Source organism: Ranitomeya variabilis, chromosome 7 (assembly GCF_051348905.1).
Source record: "Ranitomeya variabilis isolate aRanVar5 chromosome 7, aRanVar5.hap1, whole genome shotgun sequence".
NCBI classification, from domain to species: Eukaryota; Metazoa; Chordata; class Amphibia; order Anura; family Dendrobatidae; genus Ranitomeya; species Ranitomeya variabilis.
The window spans coordinates 208,301,345-208,327,556 of NC_135238.1; the positions used below are offsets into that span (position 1 = coordinate 208,301,345).

Below are 26,212 nucleotides of genomic sequence, written 5' to 3' on the forward strand. Positions count from 1 at the left end.
TTTGCTATTACTATTTTGGCCAGTTTTTGACTCTTGTATCTCCGGTGTAGTATATAATAGTACAAGTAGTTTTAAATCATGAAAATTTGATGACAGAGCCTCTTCAAGGTTCTAAAAATTAATAAAATGTTTCCTTTGAGTACTATATGACAGACGTCTGAGCTTATAGCAGATCTCTCACCAGATTTCACAGCGGAAACTGTATACATTGTAAAATAAATCACTAAGACCTGATGAGGTTGGTGTACTTATTTTGAAATCCAAGTTACAATGACTGTATATTCTTGATTTTAAAGATATCATCTATAGAATGAAAGAGCATATTTATTCATTCATTCTCCACCCACTCATTCAGCCTCACTGACCACAGCAGCTTGTCATGAGCAGTGTGAGAAATCAGCAGGGAAAAGGGACACTGAGGAGCTGTCCATTAAGCTACTTGGGCATAGAATGATTTAATGACAGCCAGTTTGACATGGATTTCCTAAGTAAGTACACTAGCCTCATGAGGTCTCGGAGATCTAGTTAATGGTTGTATCATCAGGACGGCTCCTGTCTATTTGCCATATTAGAGAGCGCACCTAAATCTGTTTACTACAGTACAACGGGGTCCAGTCATTTGAATGACCGCCATGTAAAACCTCGGACCGATATAATGAGATAGCCCCTTTAAATTTACGATCATGTAGTTAAATAGCAAAAAAAAATACAAACTACCGTATATCTATAGAATAATCCTATATAACTAATCGCCAGAGCGAAACACTCCAACAAGCTCGCTTCTAACCTGCCATTACCAACGCTAATCTCATCCATTGCAATAAAAACTGATTAAATGTGTCGCCTCCTGCAAAAAATTAAAGCTGCACCAATTCTCATTGTGTGATACTGTCCAATATCTGGCGCGGAGTCCGGCTAGAATGTGGAGCTTCCTTCAGGGACACATTGATATAAATGGCACGTGATGATTTCTTCTCCGGCATTTCTTTCTCCGAGCTATTGTCAGATATTGGATCCGCTCCAGAGTGATGTGAAGAAGAAGGAGCGCTATTATTAGATGTGTTTGCTACGAGATACAGAATCCCACCTACAGACCAATGATTCCTGAAGCTTCTGTGAACAACCGTGCAAATCCGAGTGGGAGTCGATGCAAAACATATCGGATCAGATCACTGCTCTTCTTACAGATTGCTGGATGTAATAGGCAGTGAAGAAATAGTTAGAAAGTGTCATCTATAAGGAAATATTAGAGTGCTGCATATAGGGTTTAGCGGGATCCTGAAGAGCAGAGTTTTCCTAGAATATGGTGGAAACAGGGATCACACAGTTCCCATAACAAAGATTTTGTAGCACAATTTTCATTCTTCCAAGAAGTTGCACTTTAAGAAGTTGTCCGTTTTAGCAAACTTACATAAAAATATTAGCAAAAGTGGCTACAAGAAATGCCTCTGGTCTGGTGGATCCGCCATGTCAAGGACATCATGTTGATTCCAATGAGAATCATTGAAAAACACCCCCCCCAGTGTTTTTATTTTTTATTGCAGCCCTGGAGTGGAGCTACTGACGTAAGATCCCTGCACCTAAAGGAACTTTTGTCCATGGGAAAACCCATTTTAATCAATAGATCTCGGAATAATAATAATTTCCATATTTGGATGTACCGTATTTAAAAAAAAATGTTCTCGTGCTGAGATAATCTTATAAATGTGCCCCTGCTGTGTACTGTGTAATGGCTGTGTCTGACCATGCAGAGCTGCTCCAGTTCATGATCTGATCATACCACAGCTCCTGGGCAGGTGAGGAAGCAAAAGAGTATACAGACATTACAGCACAGGATCACAAATGATTCTTACTTTGGGGTAAAGCATGGCAGGGAAATGCTTTACCTCGCAGAAAGAGTCAACTGTGATACTGTGATGTCCTGTCTGTTTACTCTGTTTTGTTTCCTCCACTGTCCAGGAGATGTAGATGATCAGACCATGTTCCTGCACGTGAAATACAAAAGAAATAGAGCAATATGTCCAGGATGTAATATATAAAAAGGTATAAGGTAAATGTATTCAGTAAATCAAAAAAGACATATCAATACATACTGTATATTACACAATGAATACGTTTCATAAGATTCCAGAGAAAAGATCAGGTAGAGAATGGCAAAAGCATCAATACTACATCAACAGGGTATTTAACTCCTCATAATAGGAAAGTGCGCAGTGCATATGTAACCGTATGAGTCATTGTAGTGTAGTGGGGGAAGGAGATATAGCAGGACTCCATTGTAAGTCAGTACTCGGAATCAAAAAACCTCCCAAGACCCCACCCCACCCCACCCCATCACTACAGACTCTTACTCATTGTACGATGTAGGAGAGATGCGCCACTAGCCCCAACGTGCGTTAAACAAATAAATCATAAGCGAAATATCGTTCAGAATCTGAGAAAAGCAGAAACACAATAAAATGTTGATCCAGGGTTATTCACGTGAAAAAAATGCTAACAACCTGCAGATATGGGGTTAATATGGAGTCTACTAGCATTCTGAACCTACCCCGCACCCGACCTTTGAGTCCCGCTGCTGGGAGGAAATTAACTTTATTCCCCCTGGCATTGTTCGAGTTTCAGTCGTGGGGGCAGCAGTGGAGCGGATTCAGTCACCTATCTGAGTAAAGCGAGCAGTGGCTGTAACCGCACCCCAAGACTGACTGACAGCAGCTCATTATTAGGGCCGGCTGTCAGTCAGTGCCAGGGGCGCGGTTACACCCACCTCTCTCTATACTCCATACGCTGCCCCATGACTGAAATAATCAGTCCAGTGTTCCTTAAAAGAACCATGCATCTCCGTGTGTGTGCAGCACCACAAATCTTACTCCCGTTCGGAACTGGAGTAAGAAATATGGTCCAAGGAACGTCGCCACTCATAAATTTGATGAGCGGAAATTGACGAGACCCCATCCTGTCCCACCTCTGCCCACTTTGTCAGAGCTGTGCGAAAATGATATGACAATGACAAAAGTCGCAATTTTAGCGCAGCCTCGTATTACCACTTGGGTACTTTCAGAATGAATACACCTTTCAAACTAATGCATCAGCATTGCAAGGTGTACTGTAGTTTTATGTGTAGGTGAAGGCGTACTGTTTTGTTTTTTGGAATGCAAATATTGCAGCTGCTCGTCACTCACAGACAGGTGACAACACACAGACATCAGTCTGTAAACTACAGCATTGTTCCAATGTGAGGAGTGAACGCCCTGTCACTTATCCTCTGGTCCTCATTAAATGCCTGAGTGAGCAAGAATCCCATTTCCATAGGTTTCAGACATAGATTCCAGTCAGTGTCACCATCCACAATCAATATTCCACTTGTGTGTATGAGTCTTCAAAATTCCACTGTCAGATCTGATTACCTGAGTTACATACTCGTATCTATCTATCATCATCTATCTATTGTATATATCTGTCAACTATCTATCTCTCTCTCTCTATCACATATCCATCAACTATCTCTCTCTATCACATATCTATCTATCTATATATCCCATATCTGTCTATCTATCTCATATCTATCCATGGGCGGACATACCACCTGTTCAACTGGTGCGGCTGCATCGGGGCCCGGAGACTCTGGGGTCCCCTGCATGGCAGCTAATAATGAGGACAATCAGGCCAGTTTATCCGGCCCCGAGGATCTGGGGGGGTCCCTGGCCAGATTGCCCTCATGTGCGGCAGGCAGGGAGCAATCCCTGCAGCTCTGCTGGCTGCAAGAGAAAATGGCAGCGGAGCAGAGCTGCAGGAGGGATCCGTCCTGCTTCCTGCCCGCACTTCGTGTCTCACACAGCAGCGGCTGAATGACATCATCATTCAGCGTCACGGCTGTGCGAGACAGGAAGCTGCCAGTGATGGTGCGGCTTCAGGATACCATGCACAGAGGTGAGGTCAGTGTGTGTGTGTATGCAGACAGGTGAATTGTGCCGTGTGTGTCTGTGTGTTTGTGTAGGTGGAGGAGAGGGCAATGATGGGGGTGATGGGGCAGAAGGCAGTGATTGCGTTGACGGAGAGGGCAATGATGGGGGTGATGGGGGAGAAAGCAATGATGGGGTGGTGGAAAGGGCTATAATGGGGGTGGTGGGGAAGGAGGAAATGATGGAGGCAGTGTAATGGGCAATAATGGGGTGGTGGTGGAAAAGAATGATGCTGGTGGTGGAAAGGGCAATGATGGGGATGGTGGGGGAGGAGGAAATTATGGAGGTCGTGGAATGGGTAATGATAGGGGTGGTGTGGGAGAAGGCAATGATGGTGGCAGTGGAAAGGACAATGATGGGGATGGTGGGGAGGAAGCCATGATGGAGGTGTTGGAATGGGCAATAATGGGGTGGTGGTGGTGAGAAAGCATTGATGGAGGTGGTGAAGAAGGCAATCATGGGGATGGGGAGAGGGCAATAATGGGATGCAGGGGAGGAGGACAATGAGGGGTGTGGGGGATTGGGATGGGAGGAAGTGGGACTTATAATGGATTTAGGAACAGGAAGAGGTGAAGGAAGATGTTATTATCAATTATTATGTCTAACACAGTCCCTTAGTATATAGTGTACTCACTTATTATGTATAACACCATCCTTAGTTACATAGTTTCCTCTTTTGTTATGTATAGAACGTCCCTTATTACATATTATCCTCTCTAGTTATATATGGTGCCATCCCTTACTATATAGCTTCCTCTGCTGTTATGTACAGTACTGTCTCTTACATAGTGAATTCTTGTTATTCACAGTGCCCTCTTTTATTACATAGTCCCCCCTCTTGTTAGATATAAAATGACTACCGATGGAGGAGCCGGTGACCAGACTACCAGTCCATCAGCTCCTCCTTTAGAAAAGAAGCTTTCCCATGCTCCATCAGCCATCATTGCATTATATACTTTACAAGAGAGGACGGTATGTAATAAAAAAACAGGGCTCTATAAAATCCAATATGTAAGGGATGGTGCTGTACATAACAAGAGAGGGCACTGTGTAAGAAGAGATGGCAATATGCATAATAAAAGGGGACTAATTATATATATATATATATATATATATATATATATATATATATACATACATACACACTAGATGGTGGCCCGATTCTAATGCTTCGGGTATTCTAGAATATCTATGTATGCATGTATGTATATAGCAGCCATGTAGTATATAGCAGACAAATACTACGTGGCCTGTGCTATATACTATGTGGCTGCTATAAACATACATACATATTGTAGAATACCCGATGTGTTAATACAGGCCACACAGTATATAACTGTGGCCACGCAGTATATAACAGCCCACATACTATATAACACAGCCCACGCAGTACATAGCAGCCACGCAGTATATAACACAGGCAACGCAGTTTATAACACAGGCCAAACAGTATATAACACTGGCCACATAATATATAGCACAGCCCATGCAATATATAACACAGCCCACATACTATATAACAGCCCGCGCAGTATATAGCAGCCATGTAGTATATAACACAGGCCACGCAGTATATAACACTGGTCACGTAATATATAGCACAGCTCACGCAGTATATAACACAGGCCACGTAGTATATAGCAGTGTGGGTACCATATCCCTGTTATAAAAAAATATTTAAAATACAAAATAGTTATTTACTCACCCACAGCGATCCAGCCAAGCTGTGCCGATGCGCACGCAGCTGTCGCCGTCTTCCATTCCCAGAATGCATTGCAAAATTACCCAGATGACTTAGCAGTCTCGCGAGACCGCTAAGTCTTCTGGGTAATTTCGCAATGCATCTCTGGGAACGGAAGCTAGCGGCAGCCGCGAGCGCCTCGGCGGACTACGGAAGGTGAGAATAGCAGGTTTTTTGTTTTTTTATTATTTTTAACATTACATCTTTTTACTATTGATGATGCATAGGCAGCATCAATAGTAAAAAGTTAGGGATACACAGGGTTAATAGCAGCGTTAACGGAGTGTGTTACCCGCGGCATAACGCGGTCCGTTAACGCTGGCATTAAACCCTGTGTGAGCACTGACTGGGGGGGGGGGGGGGGGGGGGAGTATGGAGCGGGCACCGGGCACTGTCTGGACTGAAGTAGGGAGGGACTAATCGGACTGTCCCCTTCGCTGATTGGTCGCGGCAGCCAGGACAGGCAGCTGTTGAGACCAATCAGCAACGCGGGATTTCCGGGACAGACAGACAGACGGAAGTACCCCTTAGACAATTATATAGGATAGATAGATAGATAGATAGGTAGGTAGATAGATAGATAGATAGATAGAATTTTAGATATAGATTTGTCGCCTTAAAAGGAGGGGGCCCAGACACATTTCCTGCACAGGGGCCTCAAGCTGTCCGTGTCCGCCCCTGTATCTATCTATCTATCTATCTATCTATCTATTATCTAGAATAAAAGAATAAGAAAAAATTAAGCAGCAAACGTGCAGGTATAGGTGCAACCTGACAGGCTGAAATCCTCCTACCTCTGCTACGCATTGCCAAGCATGAAAAAGGTTCACGTGCTCTTGAGCAGAAACATTGTTACCTGTTCACATGGGCCAATAAACACGTTTTTGCAAGGAATCTGCTATTGAGTGCTGTCAATTTTCTTTTTTTTTTTTTAAAGTCAAAGAGTAGTTCTATCTATCTAAATAAAGCAGGTGTGAACAGATGTAATCTGCTACAATTGCATAATATACAAACCATGGAATACAGCAGCCTCTGTATTCTCTGTACATTGTGTAGTGTACTATTGGAGGTGGCGACTTCCTCCATATTTGGCTGATCACTCTCCTCCTCCCATCAGCATAAGGCCATGTTCCCACGTTCAGTATTTGGTCAGTATTTTACATCAGTATTTGTAAGCGAAAACCAGGAGTGGAACAATCAGAGGAAAAGTATAATAGAAACATATGCACCACTTCGGGATTTATCACCCACTCCTGGTTTTGGCTGAGGAATACTGATGTAAAATACTGAATGTGTGACCGTAGCCTGAGGCTTAGTGCTGGATCCTTCTTACCTCTTATATTTCTAGGTGTTTAAACAGAGAGAGCCATATGTGATAAGGACTACGTTGTGGGTCTCCCCATAGAAAGGTCATGGCTCACATGAATTGGTCAATTTATCACCGCCGTGATATAGATATCTATAATATAACGCTGGATGCATCATTCTGTCAGAAGCGGGTATAGACTGTGCAGTGTGAACAGAGTCGAAAGGGCGCATCCAGCACTACTACACCAGTGCTCCAGTGCCTGGAGGTGACAGGGAGGAGTGCGGCTCCAGAGTCAGTGCATATCTATGGTGCCATGAGGATGAGGCTGGAGGAGAATGTGCAGCTCCAGAGTCAGCGCCTATCTACGGTGCCATGAGGATGAGGCTGGAGGAGAATGTGCGGCTCCAGAGTCAGCGCCTATCTACGGTGCCATGAGGATGAGGCTGGAGGAGAATGTGCGGCTCCAGAGTCAGCGCCTATCTACGGTGCCATGAGGATGAGGCTGGAGGAGAATGTGCGGCTCCAGAGTCAGCGCCTATCTACGGTGCCATGAGGATGAGGCTGGAGGAGGACTGTGCAGCTCCAGAGTCAGCGCCTATCTACGGTGCCATGAGGAGGAGGCTGGAGGAGAATGTGCGGCTCCAGAGTCAGCGCCTATCTACGGTGCCATGAGGATGAGGCTGGAGGAGAATGTGCGGCTCCAGAGTCAGCGCCTATCTACGGTGCCATGAGGATGAGGCTGGAGGAGAATGTGCGGCTCCAGAGTCAGCGCCTATCTATGGTGCCATGAGGATGAGGCTGGAGGAGAATGTGCAGCTCCAGAGTCAGCGCCTATCTACGGTGCCATGAGGATGAGGCTGGAGGAGAATGTGCGGCTCCAGAGTCAGCGCCTATCTACGGTGCCATGAGGATGAGGCTGGAGGAGAATGTGCGGCTCCAGAGTCAGCGCCTATCTACGGTGCCATGAGGATGAGGCTGGAGGAGGAGTGTGCAGCTCCAGAGTCAGCGCCTATCTACGGTGCCATGAGGATGAGGCTGGAGGAGGACTGTGCAGCTCCAGAGTCAGCGCCTATCTACGGTGCCATGAGGATGAGGCTGGAGGAGGACTGTGCAGCTCCAGAGTCAGCGCCTATCTACGGTGCCATGAGGAGGAGGCTGGAGGAGGAGTGTGACACCGGAGTCAGCGCCTATCTACGGTGCCATGAGGATGAGGCTGGAGGAGAATGTGTGGCTCCAGAGTCAGCGCCTATCTATGGTGCCATGAGGATGAGGCTGGAGGAGAATGTGTGGCTCCAGAGTCAACGCCTATCTATGGTGCCATGAGGATGAGGCTGGAGGAGAATGTGCGGCTCCAGAGTCAGCGCCTATCTATGGTGCCATGAGGATGAGGCTGGAGGAGAATGTGCGGCTCCAGAGTCAGCGCCTATCTACGGTGCCCTGAGGAGGAGGCTGGAGGAGAATGTGTGGCTCCAGAGTCAGCGCCTATCTATGGTGCCATGAGGATGAGGCTGGAGGAGAATGTGCGGCTCCAGAGTCAGCGCCTATCTACGGTGCCATGAGGATGAGGCTGGAGGAGAATGTGCGGCTCCAGAGTCAGCGCCTATCTACGGTGCCATGAGGATGAGGCTGGAGGAGAATGTGTGGCTCCAGAGTCAACGCCTATCTATGGTGCCATGAGGATGAGGCTGGAGGAGAATGTGCGGCTCCAGAGTCAGCGCCTATCTACGGTGCCATGAGGATGAGGCTGGAGGAGAATGTGCGGCTCCAGAGTCAGCGCCTATCTACGGTGCCATGAGGAGGAGGCTGGAGGAGAATGTGCAGCTCCAGAGTCAGCGCCTATCTACGGTGCCATGAGGAGGAGGCTGGAGGAGAATGTGCAGCTCCAGAGTCAGCGCCTATCTACGGTGCCATGAGGATGAGGCTGGAGGAGAATGTGTGGCTCCAGAGTCAGCGCCTATCTATGGTGCCATGAGGATGAGGCTGGAGGAGAATGTGTGGCTCCAGAGTCAACGCCTATCTATGGTGCCATGAGGATGAGGCTGGAGGAGAATGTGCGGCTCCAGAGTCAGCGCCTATCTACGGTGCCATGAGGAGGAGGCTGGAGAAGAATGTGCGGCTCCAGATTCAGCGCCTATCTACGGTGCCATGAGGAGGAGGATGTGCGGCTCCAGAGTCAGTGCGTGCACATACTGCAATCTCCTGCGCCATTTTAAATACCTAACGCAGACAACGCACTGCAGGTGCGCGGGGGAAAGGCGAGTAGGAGGGTTTGTTTTTCTTTGTATGTATGGAACAACAGTAGCGCAGGCAGGATGGGGGGCATATCCCTGGCTGGAGGGCATATATAAGGATGTGGGACCATATACCAGTATTAGCTATTGAACCCATTCTACGCCCGGGTGGCATTTTTTTTTTGGTACATTTTTTGTGCTATGTTATAGGGAACCTGTCACCAGAAATAATGATGTTAACCTGCAGATTATCAGCATATCTGCAGGTTATCAGCATTAGTATACTGTCCGGCGCCTGCACGCAGCATCCGGATTCAGTCATGTGGTCGGGGTCCCCCGGGTTCAGTCATTGCTCTAAGAATACAGAACCTCACAAGTTACCGCGCCCCCGGTCCTGACTGATGATCGGCCCCAATGTAGACGGATTGTCAGTCAGGACCAGGGGCGTGGTTACAATAACTGCTCTGTATACTCAGGTTCCCTTTAATTTTGGAGTGCATGCCGCGCTATCCAACGCCATTTTATTGAAGAAACGCTATGCAAAATTCAATAGCTTTTAATGCAATAATGCAGTTTAATCTTCATCTAGTCAAAGTTTGCAGACATCTTAGCGCTTACAGAGGCTGCTGCATTATTTCCTATCAATCCATCCCATATGACCAACGCACTAGGCCACTAAATTCCATCAACACAATATTTGATATAGGGCTCTTTTAATCATGTTCCAAGTCATACAAGTGACATGATGCGCCCGTCCTATCTGACATTACCACTAAGACTCTGCTAACATTTAATAATCCGGCCAGAAGGGGCATTTGCAGTATTAGCCACTCTCATTGGTATTAAGTCTCACAACTGGCAGCAGATCTACAATGCTAAAGTGACAGCATGGTCTGTAAGCGTCGGTACAGATGGTCACTTCCAGGCTTCTCAGCCAACCCACTTTCTCTTTACCCCTCGAATGTATATGTCACACTTGCCTAAAATAAATAAATATATATATATTATATTTATATACACACACAATATATACATACACACACTGTATATCAATACCTATGTATTTACACAATATAACTGAACATTGTGTGTACAAACTATATCATACATTTAGTATAATTTGCGGTCTGAAGCCTCAGCAGCAATATTCTATGTAAGATGCAACTTTAGACAGATCTCCTAATACAAACTGATTATTGCACTGCAAGCAAAGGAATTCTCACCCCTCTGACCTTTATCCATCCAGTTCCAGATATATATCTTTACTCAACAAATTATAACATTACTGACAACAAGGATACTCTCTTATAGTACATTACACTACGACAATGGACTATAATCATACACAAGAGAAACCAGTGCACTATGCAAAAGTCATAAAGGGCGATTATTGGGCTGTATACACACAAACATGCACAGACACGAATAGAAATAAATTTATCATAGCAAAACATCTATCGGTTTCCAATATTCGGCTAATACAGCAATGATTAAGGAGCGATCTCGCCTCCATGGGTTAATATCACACTAAGTGTGAATACGATGAAATCGCCTCCAGTTATTCCATAAAGCACCAACATATTCGCTCATACGCCGACATTCTACAGTTTCACGAGCACTTAATGCTGATCATTGTAGTTTACTATTATTTTTACATTAGTATCATCATCATTATTCTGGTTACATTATTATTAGATTCATTGATAATTAGTTATGATTTCACTGCAATATTTTTTTTTTTATATTTGCCACTTTCCCCCCCCCCAAAAAAAAAATAAAATAAATAAAATAAAAATAAAAATAAAATAAATAGCATAAAATACAACCCCCTGGCATGCCTGTATAACAAAATGCAAAAATAAAAAAAATAAAAAAAAACAACATACAAACAAACATTCCAATCTAAGTTGTTCAGCTACCCCTCCCCCCCAAAAAAAAAAAAAAAAAAAAAAAAAAATCTAAAAACTTTCAAGGAGGACTTCAACTTCATGTAACAATTTTTTTTTTTTTTTTTATTAAAACTCCACATAAATAAGAACAGCAGTATTGCATAGCATGGCACACAATGCAGACCTCTCATGACAGAGCTGATCTTTGATGTCCCACATTCTTATAGAGAGAGGTAACATAATATCAGCCTGTCATTGTATCAGTGGACAGCAATGGTGAATCATATCCATCCACCAATCTATTCATCCATCTATCTTGTGTCTGTTTCATGTTTATCAAACAAATGCAACATTGTATAAAGTCACAACAGACACTTAAAAATTGCAACAATCTTCACAAACAGCCACAACTTCTATGTCATTGGCATCCAGAAATGTTACTTGCTCTCCTAATATTATTACATTGGGTAAATCATGGCTGTAATTGCCATCCTTCCATCAGATTTGGTAAATCTATATATATATATATCTCATTAACAATAAGGGGCCTGCAAACTACAGCCTCTGTCCCCTGGAGAAACACTGAGTGATCCACACATGGTATGCAAGGAAGCAAATCAGAGTTGATGGGATGCACTGAAGGAAAAGCCAAGGCATAGCAGCTACCATTTTCTGATTAATGTCACCAGCCTAGAAAAATCTGTAATGGTAGCAGCTCTGTGCCTGTGACATTATTAGCCAGAGAAGGACCAGAGGGAGAGAGAGAGAGGAAGTGGAGGGATGCAGGGAGCAGAATGTAGCAGCTCACCCCTGGATGATGCATCCTTTCTCCATACATTTGCTGGAGCACTTGGTAATCAGAAACAAAGCTGGCAGCACATACCATCAGTGCAGGATGGATCCTTTCTAGGTCCTGAGAAATCACTGCAGAGGTTGTTGTCACCAGCAGCCTTTGACACACAGAGCTTGATATCCACATGCAAGTGATGCTGCTGCCTGCAGCTGCAAGAGGCAGAGCACAGCACTGAGAAGGGGCCTCCCTTGCCAGGCAGTGGCTGCCTTCAGTGCACACAAGCCCAGCCTTCCATCACAAGCCACACACGCCCAGAGTCAGGATTACTCAGTGCAAAGAGAAGCTGGAGCCTGGCAAGTCAGTGCCCCTGATGTCAGAAGCCCCTCCTGCTGCACTGCCTGTATAGTGAGAGGTTACCCCCAGTGCACCGATGGAGAGAGCAGTAGTAGGTGGCAGCTATTTCATACAGAAAGGCTTTTTTCCTGCTATAACATTTATTTAGTAGGACATATCACGCTCCCGCATAGTGTATACCTCCAGGCTGCCGTAAAATGTAATTAGGTTTCTAATCCAATGTATAGGTAAAAAAAACTTACAGTAAGGCATGAGATTAGAATACTAAGGCTATGTGCACACGTATTCTGGTCCACTGCGCATTTTTCCGCAGCGGATTTGATAAATCCGCAGTGCAAAACCGCTGCGGATTTATCGCGGATTTACTGCGGTTTTTCTGCAGATTTCACTGCGGTTTTACAACTGCAGTTTTCTATTGGAGCAGCTGTAAAACCGCTGCGGAATCCGCAGAAAGAAGTGACATGCTGCGGAATGTAAACCGCTGTGTATCCGCGCGTTTTTTTCCGCAGCATGTGCACAGCGTTTTTTGTTTCCCATAGGTTTACATTGAACTGTAAACTCATGGGAAATGCTGCGGATCCACAGAGCGTGCACATACCCTAATGACTCACAAGAAGGCTCGGACTGGCACATAGAGTAACAGGGCAATCCCCCGGTGGCCCCCAACCGCACTGTATGGGCAGTACTTGGCATAAGTCACTTGATTTACTCTGTACGGAAAAAAAACAGCATCTCATCATTCATTATCCAAACTACCCAGTTCATTACCATATAGAGATATAGGTACATTTGTGAACGAGGGTAGAATAATATTTGTATGCAGGTGAAAAGTGGGCAAAGTCAATGTTACTGGTGGGCCCTTGGCACCCCAGTCCGACACTGTTCCCAAGAGGTTCTGCAGCAGCTGTTGGTTTTCCAGAACCTTTAAAAGAAACATTACTACAGATTAGTCACTTAAATGAATACTTTGCTGTGATTTTGGCTTTTTGGTGCAGTGATCCATGATGGTTATAAGTTGGGGGCACAGAGGTCTTGTACGGGATTTCTTATTAGAATGCTCCCCTACTATAATGTAACCTTTTTGTGTACAGAAGAAAAGACAGTAGTTGAAACATCTTTCCATCCAAGAAATAATAGAAAGACAGAACCCCAGTAAGTGTGGAAAGAAAAAAGGGGACTTTAATTAGCCCATATAAAGCAAAAAAGGAGCACATGTTGGCATAAGTGAAATGCATAGGTGCATATTCACACCATGGCCATTTCACAGACAGAAGATGAGTTAAAAATGAAATGAGCAAATACCATATAATAAGTAAGTGAATAGTAATAATACATGTAAGTAACATAGGGCACTTAGTTAACACTATTTTGATCAAAAACGCGTAAAAGACATCCCTAGGTTTACCCATTCAGGACAGTACCTAAGTCTTGCAGTTCGCCTATGTGTCACTTTGTACAAACAGGTGCTTGGCTCCCCCTTTTGGGCTGTCCATCTGGTCTATATAGCTAAAAATAAGTAAACTGACTGAACAATATATATAATAATTATAAATGCTGGTGCATAGCCAAAAAAGATACATACATAATAGATTATGGCCGCACACATCTGTGCTAAAATAAGGAACTATGAAATATATGGAATAGGAATAGCATAATGGCTTATGAACTTTATGAACAAACATGAGATTTTAGCACAAGATTTGGCCAAATATTGTGAGCCCATTCACCAACGACAAGGTAATCTCAGATCGAATGGGTAACTACACTGACTGCCTGGTGTGAACACTTACCTATGGTATCTGAGCTACTGCCCAATGTGAACACTTGCTTATGGCTAATGACATGGTAAAGCCTACTTATATAGGAGGCTCAGAACCAATAGTGTTGAGATGTAATTAAAATCACAGGTATGGTGAAGGGCGGGACGTTCAAGTCAGAAAATAGTATATAGTAAAAATAAGTAAACTGACTGAACAATATATGGTCTATATAGCTGTCATGGTTTGTTCCGGATTTCTTTGGCAGTACTTCTATGGTTAATTTATGTGGCCTCTCTTTTGGGTTGGGGAGTGCTATATTTACCCGCCCCTGTGCTGTGCCCGTTGTCAGTTATACATCCAATCCTGGCTGAGCAGCTGACCCCATGAATACCTGTGTGTATTGCTTATTCCTGTTTGCGTGCGTGTGTATTACCCAGTTTGTTTCTCGTTTTCACATTTGTCTCCTGATTCGGTACTTCTCGTGATACTCCTGGTTTTGATCTCTGCTTTGTCCCCTGGTTTCCTGCTCGTTAGTCCTTCTGGTACCTCGTGTCTCTCTCTGGCTTCTGACCCCAGCTTGTCTCTTACCACGCTATTAGTCTCTCCCCTTGGCTACCGCACTGTCCTCTGGTCTGACTTTGGCTCACCTGACAATTCTCTCGGCTTCCCCCGCTCCTGTCATCATCCATGGGAGTTCAGGACCTAGACCTGCCTCCAACCACTCCCATGGTGGTCACGTACTGCAGGTCCTGTTCACCTGCTGGCATCCCAGCATGTCCCTGGACAGTCGTACAGAGCCAGGGGGTAAGTCTGTTATGGTGTCCGTTACATTATTACTGCCCGTGAAAGTTTTCCCTCTTTTTGGTGTGGGGCTTTTCAGTGGCATTAGTGTGTGGTTATGGATCCTCTGCACGCTCTCTCAGAGCAGGTTAGCAATCTCACCCAGATGATGCAAAAATTGTCAGTTGAGCAGGGAGCCCTGTCCCAGTCCCAGCAGCAAGTTCAGAGGGCGGTTGCTGGGGCAGTGCAGGGTGCTTTTTCCTCTGGGGCTCAGGGTGACAGTGCCAGTGATGTTTCCCTTATCACAGCCGAACGCTAGTAAAATTACCTGACACCTTCTCTGGGGACAAAAAGAAGATTCGAGCTTTCAGAGTGTGGAGTAAATTGTTTTTTTCACTGCGACCCCTTTTTTGGGGGATGAAAGTCAGAGGGTGGGGGTCATAATTTCTCCGCAGGCTTGCTGCTTTCTCTTGCTCTTCCACGGCTCCTGAAAGAATGTCAGTGGATGGGTTTTTTGAGGCCCTCAGGCATATATATGATGAGCCTGATCATGTGCGTCTGGCTGAGGACATGGTTATGAGTGTGGCACAGGGGAAGCCCTCAGCCGAGTGGTTCTGCTCTGAGTTCAGGTATTGGGCTGCAGAGGTATCATGGAACGACTCGGCTATCAGGGGTTTGTTCCGCCGGGGCTTGTCTGAACGCCTAAACGATGCATTGGCAATCAATACATCCTCCACCGGACTCCCTTGAGGAGGCAATGATACAGGCTGTCCGCATGGACCGTAGGCTTCATGCTAGGGGGTGATGCAGCTGGAAACCCCTCTATATCCCAGCAAAAGTGATACGTTATCAGCTGCTGAACCCATGGAGGTGAGGACTATCTTGTTCAAAGAAAAGGAGAGGAGGCGTCGCCGGGAAAATCAGCTGTGTTTTTACTGTGGATCTCCAGGACACTGGAAAAAGGACTATCCTTCTTGCCCTTCACCCGCCAAGCCGTCAGGAAATGACTAGGTCTGGGTAATGGTCGAGGAAGTTACTCAGACCCTCAGGTACAATTTTCCTCATTTTCTAAGGTTCTACTCCAGGTGGAGATGGAGGTAGACGGTGGGTTATGCCTTACCATGGCTTTCATTGATTGTGGCTCTACCATCAACTTGATTGACTCTCGCCTGATGACTCAATGTAAGATAGGGACATTTAGGCTTGAGACTCTGGTTAAAATTGTAGCCATTGATTCCTCTCCTCTCACCAAAAAGGGGATCCTCTATGTCTCGGAGGTCTTCTTATTCAAGGTGGGCCCTGCTCATGTTGAAAACATAAGTTGTTTTGTGCTGGACATTTTGCCTGCGGGATTGGTTTTGGGAATGCATTGGTTACAGCATCATAACCCTGTTATTAACTGGTTTACTGGGGAAATTGTTCAATGGGGGTCTAACTGTGTTAATCAATGCTGTAAATCTGTGTCCTTATCTAAGTCCTTGAAGCCTGCATCTGTGTCGTCTGTCAGTCTGGAAGGTATTCCGGAGTACCTGAAGGACTTCGAAGACGTGTTCTCTGAAAGTGAGGCTGAGTTTCTACCGCCACATCGATCTTTTGATTGTGCCATCAATTTAATTCCTGGGGCTAAATTACATAAGGCCCGTTTGTTTAATCTGTCTGGTCTTGAGCGGCTGGCCATGAAGAAGAATATTGCCGAGAGTCTCCGTAAGGGGCATATCTGCCCTTCTGTTTCTCCTGTGGCAGCTGGCTTTTTCTTCGTAAAGAAGAAGATGGTGGTTTGCGTCCTTGCCTCGACTTTTGGGAACTCAACAAAATCACTGTGAGAAACACGTACCCACTCCCTCTCATTCCTGACTTGTGTAATCAATTGTCTGGGGCCAAATGGTTTTCTAAGTTGGATTTGGGGGAACCTATACTTTGATAAGGGTTCGAGAGGGAGACGAGTGGAAGATGGCGTTTCTCATGTCAGAAGGTCTTTTTGAGAATCTGGTTATGCCCTTCGGGCTAACAAAAGCCCCGGCCATTTTTCAAAATTTTGTTAATAATGTTGTGTTTGTTGATCTGATCGGTCGCTTTGTGGTTATTTACCTTTGACGACATCTTGGTTTATTCCCCTGACAGTCAAACCCATTTACAACATTTGCGTTCTGTCCTTCAGAGACTCAGGGAAAACCAACTTTTTGCAAAATTGCAAAAATGTTCATTTTTTGTACAGGAGTTATCATTTTTGGGGCTGATTGTTTCCAATGAGGGGTTTTGCATGGTTTCCAAGAAGGTGCAGGCTATTAGTGATTGGGTTCAGCCCCATGACTTGAAGGGTTTGCAACGCTTCTTGGGGATTGCAAACTACTATCGAAAGTTCATCAAGGGTTTTTCGCAGGTAGTTAAGCCTCTTACTGATCTCACCTTAAAGGGTGAGGATGTAAAGAGCTGGTCAACGTCCGCCGTAGAATCTTTTTTGGCATTGAAAAAGTGTTTTTTGACCGCCCCGGTATTGGTTCAACTGAATCCGTCAGTACCCTTTGTGGTGTAGGTTGACGCTTCAGAGGTGGGGGTGGTGGCAATGTTGTCTCAAGGACCAGCCACTCTGACTAATCTCAAACCTTGTGCCTTCTTTTCCAAAAAGTTCTCTTCAGCAGAGAGAAATTATGATGTGGGCACTAGAGAACTTCTTGCAGTCAAGTTGGCTTTTGAAGAATGGAGGCATTTTTTGAAGTGGGCGGTTCATCCTACTGCTGTGGTCACTGATCATAAAAACCTAGCTTACATCGAGTCTGCCAAAAGATTGACCCCCAGGCTGGCCTGGTGGTCGCTTTTTTTTCTCGGTTTCAATTTTCCATTACTTTTCGCCCGGGATCAAAAAATGTTAATAGACAGCAAAAAGAAAGAAAACGATCAATAGGCCAAAGATATGTTACAAAGTAGAAACAACTTTATTTTAAAAAAATACAAAGAACAAGTGTAGCAGTGGGTACTCACACAGGGCATATGTACAATTAAACAAACATGGGACATGGGAAGACTGGCAAGAATAGACCAGAAAGGTGTTCAAGTTAATGTTGTCTGTTTGACAGACAAATACGTTTTAAATAACTATAGATGCCCCTGCAAGTAATAATAGGGTAGTCCTAGGACATTTTTAGTTCACACACGGTCATTATAAATAGCATTTTTGGTCACAAAAGGATCGTCAATAGTACAAAGAAAACAAAGACTCTGCATCAGATGTAAGGTGTCAGCAATAGTATACAGAGTTTCAACTTGTCATACCTGTGTGAACGACCAAAGGACCACCTAGGTAATGAAGAGGGGAACGGAAGAGGGTAACTGCCAGTGAAACCCAGTGAAAAAGTCTTGGCTTAATCAAATTAAACAGGTGTTCGGTGGTGAAACCTCCGACACACAGCCATCTGCCAGTTTGAATTGGGACAATCAGTATTCCGATCTTAAAACACTATTGGTAAAACGCTCAAAAATATGGTGGAATCGTGCCTTTTTGGAAAAATATAAATCTCGTAAAATTATCCCTAGGGGTTTGCGTATTAGAGTGATTCCAGCCTTCCCCGTGGAGCATGAGTCATTTGTCTCGATGTGGGACACACACACACACATTAAGAATAAAGTATTTTATTGAAATAAATACACACATGGGGTTGTAAAATCTTTATTATACACTTAATCCACCTGAAGACCCTTGTTCTGAAAAAGAAAAAAAAAGAAAAAAGCAACAATATCCCATACCTTTCTGGCACTCAGTCACGTCCCACGCTGTAAATCCATCTGAAGGGGTTAAATAATTTTACAGCCAGGAGCCTGCTAATGCAGCTGTGCCCCTGGCTGTAAAAACTGGGGAATGAACTGAAAGCAGGGGAATGTAGCATTGTAGACTTGCGGTGCTGCGCCCCCTGCTGGTATAAACTCATATGAACTCTACATTCCCCTGCTTTCTTTTCATTCCCCAGTTTTTACAGCCAGGGGCACAGCTGCATTAGCAGGCTCCTGGCTGTAAAATTATTTAACCCCTTCAGATGGATTTACAGCGTGGGACTTGACTGAGCGCCGGAAAGGTATGGGATATTGTTGCTTTTTTCTTTTACAGAACGAGGGTCTCCAGGTGGATTAAGTGTATAATAAAGATTTTACAACCCCATGTGTGTATTTATTTCAATAAAATACTTTATTCTTAATGTGTGTGTGTATTATTAACCCTTTACTACTATTGGATTAATAATGGATAGGTGTCTTATTGACACCTCTCCATTATTAATCAGGCTTAATGTCACCTTACAATAGCAAGGTGACATTAACCCTTTATTACCCCATATCCCACCGCTACAGGGAAGTGGGAAGAGAGAGGCTAAGTGCCAGAATAGGCGCATCTTACAGATGTGCCTTTTCTGGGGTGGCTGGGGGCAGATGTTTTTAGCCAGGGGGGCCAATAACCATGGACCCTCTCTAGGCTATTAATATCTGCCCTCAGTCACTGGCTTTCCCACACTGGCGGAGAAAATTGCGTGGGAGCCCGTGATATTACCCTTTATTTTAACAACTAGAGCCCCCATATTTTGCACACAGACTCTACTAGCATTATTAGTGAGGAATATACAAAGAAAAAAGGCATATAAAATGGTTTACTGTATGTAAACCATGTCCCATATCCTGTCGGGTTTGATAAGGAGATAGCAAAAGCCGGCAATTGAATTGCTGGCTTTTATGCTATCTAGCGCTGCATTAAATATAAATATATATACTTATATGTTTCAATTATATATATATATATATATATATATATATATATATAGACTGTATATATGTTTTCACGAATAATTGAGCCTATTGATCCAATATATGTCCATTTTGCAAGGTTGCGAGAAAAAAAACGCAGTACGGATGCCATACGGATTACATACGGAGGATGACATGCACAAAATATGCAGCCACATCCTGCCTACGGATGACATACAGATCACTGTTTTGGGATCATTTCTGCATATTACGACTGTAAAAAATGGACCTTATTTCCCTACGCTAATTGCGATGCCGGCCTTACTGTCAGATTTGGCAGTCCTGAAGACACTAACACCTTCATTACTCTAACAAAGGAAAGGCTACTCTGGTCAGTATTCAGAGTGGATCTTAAAAAAATTCTAAACATTCCATATTTTTTTTTATTTATTTATATATCTTTCCATAATAGCAGAGATAATATGCAGGTAGACAATTCCTAGTGAACATATAAGATATATTGTCTATGATTCTCATTTTATGATCACATAGAATAGTAGTTACTCCACAACGTGCTCCATGTTGAGATGAGATGAGAATTTAACCCATTGATGCAATAATTTGTTGTGTATATTGTGCCTTTTTCATGCCATTACTCAGAGCTGGATCACCGATTTGTGTGCAGAGCAGAAGAAATTTTGAGTTGGAGAAATTAGTTTTACTGATAATTCATATGTTTTCTTAACTCTTTTGGGAAATTATAGATTTCTTGAACACTGTCAATGAATATCTTTATGCTAAAGAACATAGATACCCAACTGTGTGAGTATCTTGCATGGTAAATCATGGGATGCAGATATTCCACACAGTGGTCTCCATATGAATAAACCATGAATAACTGTGATTAAACATAAACTGATCACAGAGAAATATATTAATTACATAGTTAATTGCCGTCTCCAAATTGGATGTAATATTGGCACAGCAAGTGTATTAACTGCAATAATGAAACAAAAGTCGTAATTTTTCCAGGCTTAGCTGTCAATATGAGGAGGATCAAGATTTTTTTCCTCGTGTGTTATTATATGATAAAACTAGGGGTTAAGGAACGGAAAACTTTACTGTATTGAAGAGTGTTTTTTTTATAAAGACTGATAATCGTAAATTGATTATAAAATAAATTGATAAAAATCTTTGTGTAGAATATTGGATATTTTGTTGAATAAACTTTCTCTATTTTTGCAAATTATCTATTAGAGTGTGCGGTGAATTATGGCTCTGATTCAGGGACTCTAGTAATCCATTGCACCAGCACCTTGCTTTTTTGGCCTTAGTGCACACCAATTCTTTCCCTATTGTAGAATGAACAACGCTCATCAACTTAATTAAAACATGTTTCTGGTGTCATTTTCAATCTTACTGTTTTTAAATTTGCCAACTAATCCATTAATAAACCTTTGATTCTGTTTTTTTTCAGCCTGATTTTGGTTACCCGCAGATACTACTGCACGCCTGATTTGTTTATATCCAGAACCTTTGGTCCGCTCCACAAATATATTTCCCATGAGTTTGAGTTCTTGCCTCACAGTCAGTGCTGTTACAGTCCCTCTAAGCCACACAACAGCTTCCCAGCACCATCTTGAGACTCAATTCTCAGAGCATTTCTATGCTTAAGTCACCCCTCACGCTTCTTGCCCACTCACTACACCTGGCCAGAAAAGCCTTCTTGAGACTTCAGTCTCAGAACGCGTCTATACCAAAGTCACCTTTCATGCTTCTTGTCCACTTCCTACACGCAGCCAGAACATCCATCTTGAGATTCCAGTCTCAGAGCACTTTTATGCCTAAGTCACCTCCCACACTTCCTCCCCATTCACTACACCCAGCCAGAACATCCTTCTTGAGACTCCAGTCTCAGAGCACTTTTATGCCTAAGTCACCTCCCACACTTCTTCCCCATTCACTACACCCAGCCAGAACAGCCTTCTTGAGACTCCAGTCTCAGAGTGCTTCTGTGTCTAAGTCACATCCCACAATTCTTGCCCACTCACTAAACCCAACCAGAACAGCTTTCTTTAGACTCAAGCCTGAGATTGCATTCCCCCCAATCAGGTCTCACACTCAATGCGCACCCTCTTCACTCATGCACACAGTCTGTGCAACCAAGTTGTACACTGGAGGAGTGGAAAGGGCTGTATATAAATGAGCGCATTGATGCAACAAATAGAGTTAGTACAGATCAATTTGCAGGACCCAGTCACCACTGCCTGGTAAGTTGCAAATTACTGCTCAAGGGACCCACATAGGAGTAACGTCCATGTGATGTCAAAGTGATTAAATAAAACAGAAATAACAAACACAGTGATCTTACAGTATATAGATTATAATGAACCCAGTAAAGTCACAGGAAATAGTTTTTGCACATGGTGACGTCACAGTGCAAAGAATAAACCCTATTCCTCTTTTTTTCTAGTGCTAAAAGTGGCCCTAAGGCACAAATTCAATTACAAGCAGGTTATTGGATTGATCATTTACTTAATTACACCTGCATTCTTGTTTCTGTGAAAACTCCCGGGAGTAAGGCACTGTCACTATACAGGACTGATGTGACTGATATCTGTCTTTTGCATAAAACACTAATAAAAGTTTTAAATACCTAGCCAGAACAGTATCAATTATAGAAGTCGGAGCCATAGAGACACAAAGGGACGATTCATAATTTTCTATTTTTTATATGACACTTTTACTTTTTTTGTAAAGTGGAGTTTGTTGACAATTTTTACTCTAAATTCTTCAAAATGGTGCATGTGGTTTATAAATTTTGCACATAGTAAAAAATGGTCTTTATTTTTGTTTTTCAACATTTGAGGTCAAAAAGTCAAATGTTACAATTTTTTTTTAATTTCCAGGTATTCAAAAAAAAAAAAAAATCCAATGGGGGGGATGGAGACTGGAGTACATTTGCACACAAAGTTAGCAAGTTTTATAAAATGTTGCACTTGATCAATTAGTCTAAAAGATCTGGAAAAGCCACATTGATGTAAAAAAAAAAAAATTACTTATCAACTAAAATAATTAAAAAAAAAGGCTCAAATCCTTTGATGAATTTGTTGCAAATCAAAAAGTCACTAATTGATAATTCACACTAAAAAAACAGGCAAAAATGCAATGATGAATCTGGTGAATAGTTTGTACTTCTCATTTTAATGGGAATATCTTATCTAGGGCTAACATATTCATGACTTATTTAATAGCTACGGCAGAGTACTGCAGTTTATCACTAGTGATGAGTAGGGTTGAGCGAAATGGGTCGGCAATTTTCAGAAGTCGCCGACTTTTGGCAAAGTCGGGTTTCATGAAACCCGACCCAACCCCTGTGTGGGGTCGGCCATGAAGTCGGCGATCTTCTGAATCTGGAATCGGAATTCCGATACCGATTCCCGATATGTTTAAGATATCGGGAATTGGTATCGGAATTCAGATTTAAGTGTAAAATAAAGAATTAAAATAAAAAATATCGCTATACTTACCCTCTGACGGGCCCTGGTACTAAGCGGGAACCTTCCTTCCTTAGAATCAGCCTTCCAGGACCTTGCGGTGACGTCGCGGTGACGTCGCGGCTTGTGATTGGTCGCGCGGCCGCCCATGTGACCGCTCGCGCGACCAATCACAAGCCGCGACGTCACCGTGACATCACCGAGGGTCCTGGAAGGGCTGATTCTTAGGAAGGAAGGCTGCCGGAAAGAAGCAGGGCGCGTCCGAGGGTGAGTATATACCTAATAGGAATATACCCACCCTCGGCTTCTTTCCGGCAGCCTTCCTTCCTAAGAATCAGCCCTTCCAGGACCCTCGGTGACGTCACGGTGACGTCGCGGCTTGTGATTGGTCGCGCGAGCGGTCACATGGGCGGCCGCGCGACCAATCACAAGCCGCGACGTCACCGCAACGTCACCGCAAGGTCCTGGAAGGCTGATTCTAAGGAAGGAAGGTTCCCGCTTAGTACCAGGGCGCATCAGATGGTAAGTATGGCGATATTTTTTATTTTAATTCTTTATTTTACACTTAAATATGGATCCCAGGGCCTGAAGGAGAGTTTCCGCTCCTTCAGACCCTGGGAACCATTGGAAACCCAATGCACTGCATTGGGTTTCGAGTTTCGGCCGACCCCGACCCCGACTTTTTTATAGGATCGGCCGATTTCACTCGACCCGACTTTTGAAAAAGTCGCGTTTCGTGAAACCCGACCCGATCCTATAAATGTAAAGGTCGCTCAACCCTAGTGATGAGCGAATATACTCGTTGCTCGAGTTTTCCAGAGCACGCTCGGGTGGTCTCCAAGTATTTATGACTGCTCAGAGATTTAGTTTTCCTTGCCGCAGCTGCATGATTTACAGCTATTAGCCAGCTTGATTACATGTGGGGATTCCCTAGCAACCAGGCAACCCCCACATGTACTTAGGCTGGCTAGTAGCTGTAAATCATGCAGCTGCGTCAACAAAAACTAAATCTCCGAGCAGTCAAAAATGCTCGGAGACCACCCGAGCGTGCTTGGGAAAACCCGAGCAACAAGTACACTCACTCATCACTATTTATCACCCATTCACTTAACTGCAATACTTGGCAGCGGCCACAAAACAATGTATGGCGCTGCTGAGTTCTGCTCTGCATATTACTGCCATCTGTCCACTGATGGGTGTCTTACAGATAAATTATCAGGTTGTTAACCCCAGACATCCTCATCCCGATGAAAAAAAGTCTAACACATCTCAGAGATCTGAACCAGAACCCAAAAGAATCAAAGTATCTGAAATATCTCTATGAAATGTCAGAAGTTTTCTTGGTCATTATATACCAATGTTTTAAGTCTAAGCAGTAGTTCCTTTTTTCCATCATCTGAATTGAACTTTCTTTTTGGGAATAGAGGACCAAGGAGCAATGGGGTTTATAGCAGATAATTAATCCCTCTAATGATAAGCTTGACCTGGCATGGTTTATGGGACTGAGCAAGACCAAAAAACCCTACCCAATGCATAATAAGAGAACAATAGCAAGTGTATCATATGTTCAGATCTCCCGTTATATATTTTATATTTGAGTATCGTTTTATTTCTGTGATCAGTTTTTGCTATATACATGGATGAAAGCAGCTACACTGCGTATGCATAACAAGTATTTACTCGTGTCCTTATGTCCTTTACCAATGTTATCCTTTTTCTCATTAGTATACTGCAGAATGCATATATTTATATGTGCATATATTTGCATATTGCATCTATATCAGTAAGTGAAGCTTGCACATTGTAGGTTGGCATCATGCCAATAAGAATCTGCTTTATATTGAGAGAGCTATATACAGGCAACATCCAGAAAGCTGTTTATTGAGAATGCAATCCTAGCAGTTGGAACAAGGTAAGGGCAAAATATTTTCCATTAGGTTTAAGGAATAAACAAAAGTGTCTCCAATAAACACTTTGCTAAAATAAATGCAAAACCAGGTTGAAAAAATAAGCAAAAGCAGTGCAACATAGAAGTTCTAAAAACAAACAAGCAAATATACTGTATATTTATATGTATGCATATCTAAATATCCTGACAGTGGGATTGCCATTCCCGACACCTTATTAGCTGATTACAAGGGTCATAAGGTGCTCCAGTAAGTGTTACATCAACTTCATTATTTAGCTGGGATTGTGCCATCCAATTTGTGCAATATTCTTTTGAATGCACAGTGACAGTGCGCTCCCTCCCTGTCTCTGATGAGAAATAATGACCAGGCAAAAGAGAAATCTGTCAGTGGGCATTGTAAGTAAAAAAAGACGTTGAGCAGGGATAACAGAGACCATCCACGCCCCCGAAAGTAACGTTGGTCTTGAGGGCAGGTCTCTGCTTTTCCTGCTAATCAGATTATCTCCTTACAATGCTCACTGGCAGTGCGCTCTCGTCAGCTCGTTCCTTTTCAACAAAGTCACAGAAAGAGCACACTGTCACTGTGCATTAGAAAGAAAATTGCACAATGACAAGATCTTGCTGGGCATGTGTCAGAATTGACAACCAAGGTATACTCAGTAGGGCATGAACTAGCCCAGCTCCTGAAGCAGATGTCACTGATGTTTCTTTTTAGCATAAGGACAGAGGCTGTGGCAGTGCCCACAGCCTCTGCGCCTTGACGAAATCTTGTTTGAGTATCTCAGCATGCACTGAAGATTCTCAAACAAAATGTCATCAAACATGAAGTTGGTAAAAAAATAAAATAAAATAAAGAAGTTAGATAAGGTAGAGAGTGAATGATGGGGAATTTTTATTAAAGTATATTAGAAGATAAATTAGATTATTACATTAGAGATTTAGGATTAAATCTGTTTTAGTTTTGGACCACCCCTTTAATGTCACAAATGACATACCTAACAGTTGGAGTCTGAAGTACCAAATAATCTTAACCTATCATCTCCTGAGCTGTAAATCCGGTACTGAATTCGGTACTCATAGAAACACCAATATTTGTGCATTTTTTCCATTGACTTTTATAGGGTGCAACTGCTGATACTGAATCATATAAAAGTAATAGTCAATAAAAGCTCAGTCTGATTCATATAGAACACAACTCATAATAGTTTCAGCTATTATATGCCAGATGCAAACGCCATGCTTTAGCATAGATCCCTAATGTTAAG

General features: G+C 43.3%; 1 protein-coding gene across 3 annotated transcripts in view; it reads right to left on the reverse strand.

Annotated features, from left to right (window-relative positions):
• Positions 1 to 12,297, reverse strand: part of B3GALT1 (beta-1,3-galactosyltransferase 1) — a 418,576-nt gene extending 406,279 nt beyond the window's left edge. The window contains exon 1 of one of the 3 annotated variants that reach the window (XM_077272797.1): positions 12,013 to 12,256. The gene's annotated coding sequence lies outside the window, so the exon portion shown is untranslated. Of the gene's footprint in view, positions 1 to 11,937 lie in introns of all 3 variants that reach the window. The other 2 variants (XM_077272798.1, XM_077272800.1) reach the window with 2 other exon arrangements.
• Positions 12,298 to 26,212: the final 13,915 nt, after the last annotated feature.